General features: G+C 37.9%; 1 long non-coding RNA gene across 1 annotated transcript; it reads left to right on the top strand.

Moving 5' to 3' along the window:
- Positions 1-6,785: 6,785 nt before the first annotated feature.
- On the top strand, positions 6,786-8,979 carry LOC128286874 (uncharacterized). Its single transcript, XR_008277538.1, has 2 exons — positions 6,786-6,939; positions 7,860-8,979. It is a non-coding gene; the product is annotated as an uncharacterized LOC128286874 (long non-coding RNA).
- Positions 8,980-9,538: the final 559 nt, after the last annotated feature.

Raw genomic sequence — 9,538 nt, 5'->3', positions numbered from 1 at the left:
AAGGAGCTGAACCTTAGGCAAAGGAGATGGATTGAGTTGCTTAAGGATTATGACTGTTCGATCGAGTATCACCCAAGCAAGGCTAATGTGGTAGCCGATGCTCTAAGTTGTAGAGCTGTATCTGATCTGAGAGCAATGTTTGCTCGTCTGAGTCTTTATGATGATAGAAGTCTGTTGGCCGAGTTGCAAGTGAGGCCAACCTGGGTGGATCAGATTAAGGAAAAATAGTTGAACGATGAGTCTTTGGTCGCTCGTTTTCAACAAGATAAGGAAGGGGAAACTTCTGAGTTTGGGAGCCAGAAGAGACGATGCAACAGCAATACCCTCATCTGTTTGGATTAGGTAAATTTTGAGGACGAAATTTCTTTAAGGAGGGTAGAGTTGTAACGCCCCAATTTTCGGGAATCCTGTGAATGTTGGCATAGGTTTAATTATGTTAGTGGGCCTCTAGAAAGCCCAACCTTAAGATAGAACCCGACAATTTTAGTTAATTTTTGTTCCATAACAAAAAGGGGGTGAAATTATGAAATAGAACCTATGTGAAAATGTTTGAAAATGCTATAGGCTAAATTGAAGTGAACAAATAAATAGGAGTGCAAAATAGGAGGATTTGCATGACAAACCTCCCATTTTACATGAAGTGGCCAGCCATCATGTTGTTGTAGACAAAATGTACACTTGATATCCATAATTTATGGTACAAATTGATACAAAGTGATAATAGGTTAGGTAAATGTTTCATGATAATAGGTTAGGTAAATGTTCCATGATAATAGGTTAGGTAAATGGGTTAGGTAAATGTTCCATGATAATAGGTTAGGTAAATGTTCCATGATAATGGGTTAGGTAAATGTTTCATGATAATGGGTTAGGTAAATGTTTCATGATAAGAATTTCATGTCTTTTTTATTAAAGAATTAAATGGATGAAATATGAAGTTTTATTAAAAGAAAAAGGGGTAAAAAGAACAAAGTTTTGTCCATCTTTGTTCATCATAGCTGAAAGTTAGAGAAGAGAAAGGAGAGGAGAAAGCTCTTGAGTATTCGGTCATTAGGAGGAGGAAAATTGAAGGCAAGTTCTTGGTACCTTGCTTCTATTTTGAGGTTCATGAGTTCTTCTTGATTCTACCTTAACTCTTGAAGCATATTTTGGTTTTTAGTTGTGTTGTGAGCATTTAGTCATGAATTAAAATGAAGGAAATGGTTGTTGTTTCAGGTTCTTTTGATGAAAAAATGGAAAATATATAGGTGAAGTTGAGCCAAACAAATGAGCATGCATATGCCTTAGATGTTAAAGGGAAAAATCAGCTAACATGTTGTGCTTTAAAATGATGAAATGGAGATTATACTTAAGTAAAATCATAGATATGTGATGATTGATTGGTGATATACATGTTTAAATAACAAGCATGCAAGTTAGGTGTGAAAGAGTGATTTGGTAATAAATCTGCCTGGGACAGCAGTTGTAACTTTACTTTGGAAAATCACCATAAATTGTGGGAGATGAGTTAGAAGCTGTATAAATTATGTAATTAAAGCATAATGAGTCTAGTTTCAAATGGAATAAAGTAGAACATATTTTGAATTCTGTAGAGTGAGAAATTTGATTCGTAATGAAGAGTGGTCAGATTAGTCAAACAGTGAAACATGGGAAACTTTGAGAAAAATCTGGTATTGATTGGCTAAACCAAAAATTCTGAAAATTTTATGGATAAAAGATATATGAGTCTATTTTCAAGTAAAATTAACGGAACTTAATTTGGAGTTTCGTAGCTCCAGTTATAAATGATTTAGTGACTGTTGCTCAGGAAGACAGCTTGCAGTGAAATCATGATTATGTGGTAAACATTGACAAATATTTGTTATTGAGTTGCTTATTGTTTTCTTATAAGCTTACTATGATCTGTAGGTGTGATTGGCCGAATATTGTAAGGGGTTAATACGTAGTTTGTATTTGAATAATTAGATTAACGTGTTAGTAATCCAATTGTAGGCGGTTCGTGTGTGGATCTCGTCAGCATATCGTCGCAAAAGCAATGTGTAATCGACACCTCTCATAGACTAGATTGGCAAAAGTCGAAAAGCCGAAATGCCGAAAAGTCGATATTTTGGAAATTTACGAGTGTGCGAATGCTCGTAAGATAGTTAGGTTTGTATATTTGGTAATCTAAAGTAATAAACTGCAGTACGCGCGATTTCGTACATTTTGATAATTTGGGCTTAATGGGCCAAAGATCGGGTTCATGGGCCAACGGGCCTAATTCGGTAAGTATGCGCGGTAAGTGTTCTGATAGTACGTAAATAGTTAGGATATGCATAAAAACCCTAAAAGTAGCTAAATTACTATAATACCCCTATGTATGGAAAATTACTGTTATACCCCTAGGTACAAAATTACCGTTATACCCCTAGGGTTAATTTTGACTGAAAAGCATGACGATCTGATTTTGTATAATGTATGCCATGATTATATATCTGTTGCATGGGGACATGGGTTATATTATGGAGGAAGCGTTCTGGTGGCTATGCTACAAATATCTGATCTGGTCGCTCTGCCACATATATCTGTTCTGGTGGCTCTGCCACGATTATCTGTATCTGGTGACTCTGTCACATTATCTGTTCTGGCAGCCATGCTGCAAATTCTGTGGTGTGTAGCAGTCGGGTGGGTTGAGTTGTCTCCCCACACGGTGTAAGGTTGGTACGGGGGTGTATACGGTTGGATATGGTTGGGTTTCGCATAAACATGTAATATCTGCTCGCTACATTATGGGCCTATGGGCTTTATTCTCGAATTCATTCGGGCTAAGGCCAACTTATTCTATTTCGTGGTTTGAGTGATATAGGCTATGGTTGGGTTAATTTACACACCGAGTTTCCCCAAACTCACCCTTTTATTTTCATCCACGCAGAAATCCCCAACCATAGTGGGCTTGGAGTGTGAGGGAATTGGAGTGGCCACCCGCTCGAAAGTTTGATTTTCTTCGGTGAACTGGACATCCTTTTAATTACGTTTGAGGTTTTGGGCTTTTAAATGTAATAAGACCGCTTATTTATTTTTGATGGTTTTTATATGTTTTATTAAGATAGGTAATATTTATATTTAACTGTTGAAATTGGATAGCTTTAGGGCGCGTTTTCAAAAACAGTAATGGATTTCAAAATAACACGAAAACAAGCAAAGCGTCCGTAATGAAGATATTTTCCAAAATTAATCACTTTTCCTAAAAAGGACTTAATCAAATTGGTTTCCTAGAAATATACATGACGTTAAGGTATGGCAATGGCGGTTTGCATGTCTAGGATTGGATTCGAAGGGAGTTTGGTACTTAAGTAGTCCGATGGACTCACCTCCTCTTTTTCGATTTCCTACCTGGTGCACAGCTTCCATTCACCTTAACCCTTAATGAATTAATCTTTTGAACATCAAGTACGATTTTCTGGACTTAGAATGGAATTTTTTTTTTTAACGTTTTTGATGTGGCATGCCGGATCCGGCCATAACTTCTGGGCTGAATTTGGGGTGCTACATTTAGTGGTATCAGAGCCTAGGTTGCAACAACTCGGCTGTGGAATAGGTTTACAAAAATAAAGATTTTCGAAAGTGAAAATTTTATAAAGAATGCGAAAAACTCGATTGTCAAAATTTAGATCTTTAGAAGGTGGCATTCCGAATCTCCGGCTCAAGCCTGTAAGTATTACTCTGAACTTTTCTGAATATTTTCCTGAATTATTTGTCTGTACTGAAACCCTATTAGGATACTCTAGATAGGATGATACTGAAACCATAGGAAAATCTAATAAGAGACTGAAACTATAGCTAGACTTTGATTCTGCGAAAACAAACTTTGAACTACTGTCTGATTTATAAAACATTTGTAATGAACACTGGAATATTAATTAATGCAAAAAATTCGTAATCAAGATAATACGATATGAGTACAAGAGGCCGTGGACGAAGCCGAGGAAGTGCTCGAGCGAGATCATCGTCTTTGAGACATATGCTGGCGGTGGATGCACCGGTACCACCGGCAATAGAGGTAGAGTCTCATGACCGCGGTGCCGAGGATGATGCCCTATCACAAGCAATGCTTCGTGTTCTGGAAAGGGTTGCCGGAGCAAGTTCGGGCAACGAAATTCAGGGACCTATTTCTAAATAACTTCGGGACTATCGGAACGGAGATCTTTAGGGGCGTGTCTGGTATAGCCCTGAATGTGGTGGAATATTGGTTGGAGGCCACAGAACAGATTATGAACAACTTGGACTGCTCTGAGGAGATTGTGAGTGGGGTATCTGTACTAAGTCCCTTGGGTCACTCAGTTAAGGTAGACAAACTGTATAGGAATGTACCCTTAGAAACTCAAGGCAAGGTTTTTTTTTTTCTGGAGATCTGATGGAGTTACTGTTCGAAGAGTTTGACCTTATTCTGGAAATGGATTGGCTTGTTAAGCATAAGGCGACTCTGGATTGTGCTGCTAAACGAATGGTGTTAAGAACTACAAAGGATGAGGAGGTTATGGTGATAGGTGAGAGAAGGGATTATTTGTCCAATATGGTGTCGGCATTAAGAGCCGAAAAGTGGATTTGGAAAGGTTGTGAGGCCTAATTGGTATTTTTAAGTCAGTCGGAGGAGAAGGGACTGACAGTGGATAAGGTTAAGACCGTAAAGGAGTTCCACGATGTTTTTCCGGAGGAGCTTCCAGGATTGCTTCCGAATCGAGAAGTTGAGTTTGGAATAGACTTGTTGCCTGGAATGGCGCCTGTGTCTATCGCACCATATAAGATGGCACCGAAGGAGTTAGTAGAGTTAAATGCTCAAATTCAAGAGTTGTTGGATAGGGGTTTTATTAGGCCAAGCGTGTCTTCATGGGGAGCACCGGTACTATTCGTGAAAAAGAAGGATGGTACGATGCGGATGTGCATTGATTATCTCCAGTTGAACAAACTGACGATTAAGAATAAGTATCCACTGCCAAGGATTGATGATCTGTTCAACCAGCTTAGAGGAGCTTCTGTATTTTCCAAGATCAACCTTCGATCTGGATATATCATCAGTTAAGATTCAAGGAGGCAGATATCCATAAGGCGGTATTCAGGACTCGGTATGTTCATTACGAGTTTCTGGTTATGCCATTTGACCGATTTAACGCTCTCAGTAGCGTTTATGGATCTGATGAATCGTGTGTTCCAACCATGTTTGGATCAGATTGTAGTCGTCTTTATTGACGATATCCTGGTATATTCTGAAATTGAAGCGAAACATGATGAGCATTTCCGTATAGTGCTGCAAGTGTTAAGGGAGAAGGAACTCTTTGCGAAGTTCAGCAAGTGTGAATTCTGGTTGAGGGAGGTAACCTTCTTAGGATATGCGGTCTCTGCCGAAGGGATTAAGGTGGACCCTCGAAAGATTGAAGCAATTTTGGAGTGGAAGCCACCTAGGATGGTGTCGGAAATACGAAGTTTCCTAGGACTGGCAGGATACTACAGAAGGTTTGTGGAAGGTTTTTCTGTGATGGCAGCACCTCTGACAAACTCATAAGAAAAGAAGTACTGTTTGTATAGACTGAGAAGCAGTAGGAAGCTTTTGAGAAGTTGAAGAAAGTTCTGACTAAAGCATCTGTGTTGATTCAGCCGGAGTCTGGGAAGGATTTTAGTGTGTACAGTGACGCATCACACGTGAGTTTGGGCTACGTGTTAATGCAAGAGGGTAAGGTGGTTGCATATGCATCACGACAACTTAAGCCTCATGAAGGAAACTATTTGACTCATGATTTAGAGTTGGCAGCATTGATATTTGCACTTAAGGTTTGGAGACATTACTTGTACGGAGAAAGGTGTATTATATACACTGACCATAAGAGTCTTAAGTATTTGTTGACTCAGAAGGAGCTGAACCTTAGGCAAAGGAGATGGATTGAGTTGCTTTAGGATTATGACTGTTCGATCGAGTATCACCCAAGCAAGGCTAATGTGGTAGCCGATGCTCTAAGTTGTAGAACTGTATCTGATCTGAGAGCAATGTTTGCTCGTCTGAGTCTTTATGATGATAGAAGTCTGTTGGCGGAGTTGCAAGTGAGGCCAACCTGGGTGGATCAGATTAAGGAAAAATAGTTGAACGATGAGTCTTTGGTCGCTCGTTTTCAACAAGTTAAGGAAGGGGAAACTTCTGAGTTTGGGAGCCAGAAGAGAAGATGCAACAGCAATACCCTCATCTGTTTGGATTAGGTAAATTTCGAGGATGAAATTTCTTTAAGGAGGGTAGAGTTGTAACGCCCAAATTTTCTGGAATCCTGTGAATGTTGGCATAGGTTTAATTATGTTAGTGGGCCTCTAGAAAGCCCAAACTTAAGATAGAACCTGACAATTTTAGTTAATTTTGTTCCATAACAAAAAGGGGTGAAATTATGAAATAGGACCTATGTGAAAATGTTTGAAAATGCTATAGGCTAAATTGAAGTGACCAAATAAATAGGAGTGCAAAATAGGAGGATTTGCATGACAAACCTCCCATTTTACATGAAGTGGCCAGCCATCATGTTGTTGTAGACAAAATGTACACTTGATATCCATAATTTATGGTACAAATTGATACAAATTGATAATAGGCTAGGTAAATGTTTCATGATAATAGGTTAGGTAAATGTTCCATGATAATAGGTTAGGTAAATGTTCCATGATAATAGGTTAGGTAAATGTTCCATGATAATGGGTTAGGTAAATGTTTCATGATAATGGGTTAGGTAAATGTTTCATGATAAGAATTTCATTTCTTTTGTATTAAAGAATTAAATAGATGAAATATGAAGTTTTATTAAAAGAAAAAGGGGTGAAAAGAACAAAGTTTTGTCCATCTTTGTTCATCATAGCTGAAAGTTAGAGAAGAGAAAGGAGAGGAGAAAGCTCTTGAGTATTCGGTCATTAGGAGGAGGAAAATTGAAGGTAAGTTCTTGGTACCTTGCTTCTATTTTGAGGTTCATGAGTTCTTCTTGATTCTACCTTAACTCTTGAAGCATATTTTGGTTTTTAGTTGTGTTGTGAGCATTTAGTCATGAATTAAAATAAAGGAAATGGTTGTTGTTTCATGTTCTTTTGATGAAAAAATGGAAGATATATAGGTGAAGTTGAGCCAAACAAATGAGCATGCATATGCCTTAGATGTTAAAGGGAAAAATCAGCTAACATGTTGTGCTTTAAAATGATGAAATAGAGATTATACTTAAGTAAAATCATAGATATGTGACGATTGATTTGTGATATACATGTTTAAATAACAAGCATGCAAGTTAGGTGTGAAAGAGTGATTTGGTAATAAATCTGCTTGGGATAGCAGCAGTAACGTGACTTTGGAAAATCACCATAAATTGTGGGAGATGAGTTAGAAGCTGCATAAATTATGTAATTAAATCTTAATGAGTCTAGTTTCAAATTGAATAAACTAGAACATATTTTGAATTCTGTAGAATGAGAAATTTGATTCGTAATGAAGAGTGGTCAGATTAGTCAAATAGTGAAACATGGGAAACTTTGAAAAAAATCTGGTATTGATTGGCTAAACCAAAAATTCTGAAAATTTTATGGATAAAAGATATATGAGTCTATTTTCAAGGAAAATTAACGAAACTTAATTTGGAGTTTCGTAGCTCCAGTTATAAATGATTTAGTGACTGTTGCTCAGGAAGACAGCTTGCAGTGAAATCATGATTATGTGGTAAACATTGACAAAAATTTGTTAATGAGTTGCTTATTGTTTTCTTATAAGCTTACTATGATCTGTAGGTGTGATTGGCCGAATATTGTAAGGGGTTAATCGTAGTTTGTATTTGAATAATTAGATTAACGTGTTAGTAATCCAATTGTAGGCGGTTCGTGTGTGGATCTCACAAGATATCGTCGCAAAATGTGTGTAATCGACACCCTCTCATAGACTAGATTGGCAAAAGCCGAAAAGCGAAATGCCGAAAAGTCGGTATTTTGGAAATTTACTGATGTCTGAATGCTCGTAAGATAGTTGGGTTTGTATATTTGGTAATCTAAAGTAATAAACTGCAAGATGCGCGATTTCATACATTTTGATAATTTGGGCTTAATGGGCCAAAGATCGGGTTCATGGGCCAACGGCCCAATTAAATAAGTATCTTGTGGTAAGTGTTACGATAGTACATAAATAGTTAGGATATGCATGAAAACCCTAAAAGTAGCTAAATTACTATAATACCCCTATGTATGGAAAATTACTGTTATACCCCTAGGTACAAAATTACCGTTATACCCCTAGGGTTAATTTTGACTGAAAAGCATGACGATCTGATTTTGTATAATGTATGCCATGATTATATATCTGTTGCATGGGGACATGGGTTATATTATGGAGGAAGCGTTCTGGTGGTTATGCCACAAATATCTGATCTGGTGGCTCTGCCACATATATCTGTTCTGGTGGTTCTGCCACGATTATCACAGATCTGGTGACTCTGTCACATTATTCGCTCAGCACCATGCTGCAAATTCTGTGGTGTGTAGCGGTTGGGTGGGTTGAGTTGTCTCCCCACACGGTGTAAGGTTGGTACGGGGGTGTATACGGTTGGATATGGTTGGGTTTCTACATAAACATGTAATATCTGTTCTGTTCTGTTATGGGCCTATGGGCTTTATTCTGAATTCTGTTCTTGGCTAAGGCCAACTTATTCTATTTCTGTGGTTTGAGCTGATATAGGCTATGGTTGGGTTAATTTACACACTGAGTTTCCCCAAACTCACCCCTTTTATTTTCATCCACGCAGGAAATCCCCAACCTTAGTGGGCTTGGAGCTGTGAGGGAATTTGGAGTGGCCACCCGTTCTGAAAGTTTGATTTTCTTCTGGTGAATTGGACATCCTTTTAATTACGTTTGAGGTTTTGGGCTTTTAAATGTAATAAGGCCGCTTTTTTATTTTTGATGGTTTTATATGTTTTATTAAGATAGGTAATATTTATATTTAACTGTTGAAATTGGATAGCTTTAGGCGCGTTTTCAAAAACAAGAATGGATTTCAAAATAACACGAAAACAAGCAAAGCTTAGTAATGAAGATATTTTCCAAAATTAATCACTTTTCCTAAAAGGACTTAATCAAATTGGTTTCCTAGAAATATACATGACGTTAAGGTATGGCAATGGCGGTTTGCATGTCTAGGATTGGATTCAAGGAGTTTGGTACTTAGCGGTCCGATAGACTCACCTCCTCTTTTCGATTTCCTACGGTGCATGACTTCCATTCACCTTAACCCTTAATGAATTAATCTTTTGAACATCAAGTACGATTTTCTGGACTTAGAATGGAAATTTTTTTTTCGTTTTTGATGTGGCATGCCGGATCCGGCCATAACTTCTGGGCCGGATTTGGGGTGCTACATCAGGATTCCAATTGCCTAGACGTCGCTGTCTACTCAGATTGAAGTTTTGGTAATTTCGAAACCTTTTATCACCCCGATACGTTCCTTACACATGGATCCATGGTTTGGATCGCCGGAATGTTTTTAATTATTTTATTTTTCCGCTG

This window comes from Gossypium arboreum, chromosome 13 (assembly GCF_025698485.1).
Source record: "Gossypium arboreum isolate Shixiya-1 chromosome 13, ASM2569848v2, whole genome shotgun sequence".
Taxonomy (NCBI): domain Eukaryota; kingdom Viridiplantae; phylum Streptophyta; class Magnoliopsida; order Malvales; family Malvaceae; genus Gossypium; species Gossypium arboreum.
Note: the sequence above shows the minus strand (reverse complement) of the source record. Positions and strands in the feature narration are given on the sequence as shown.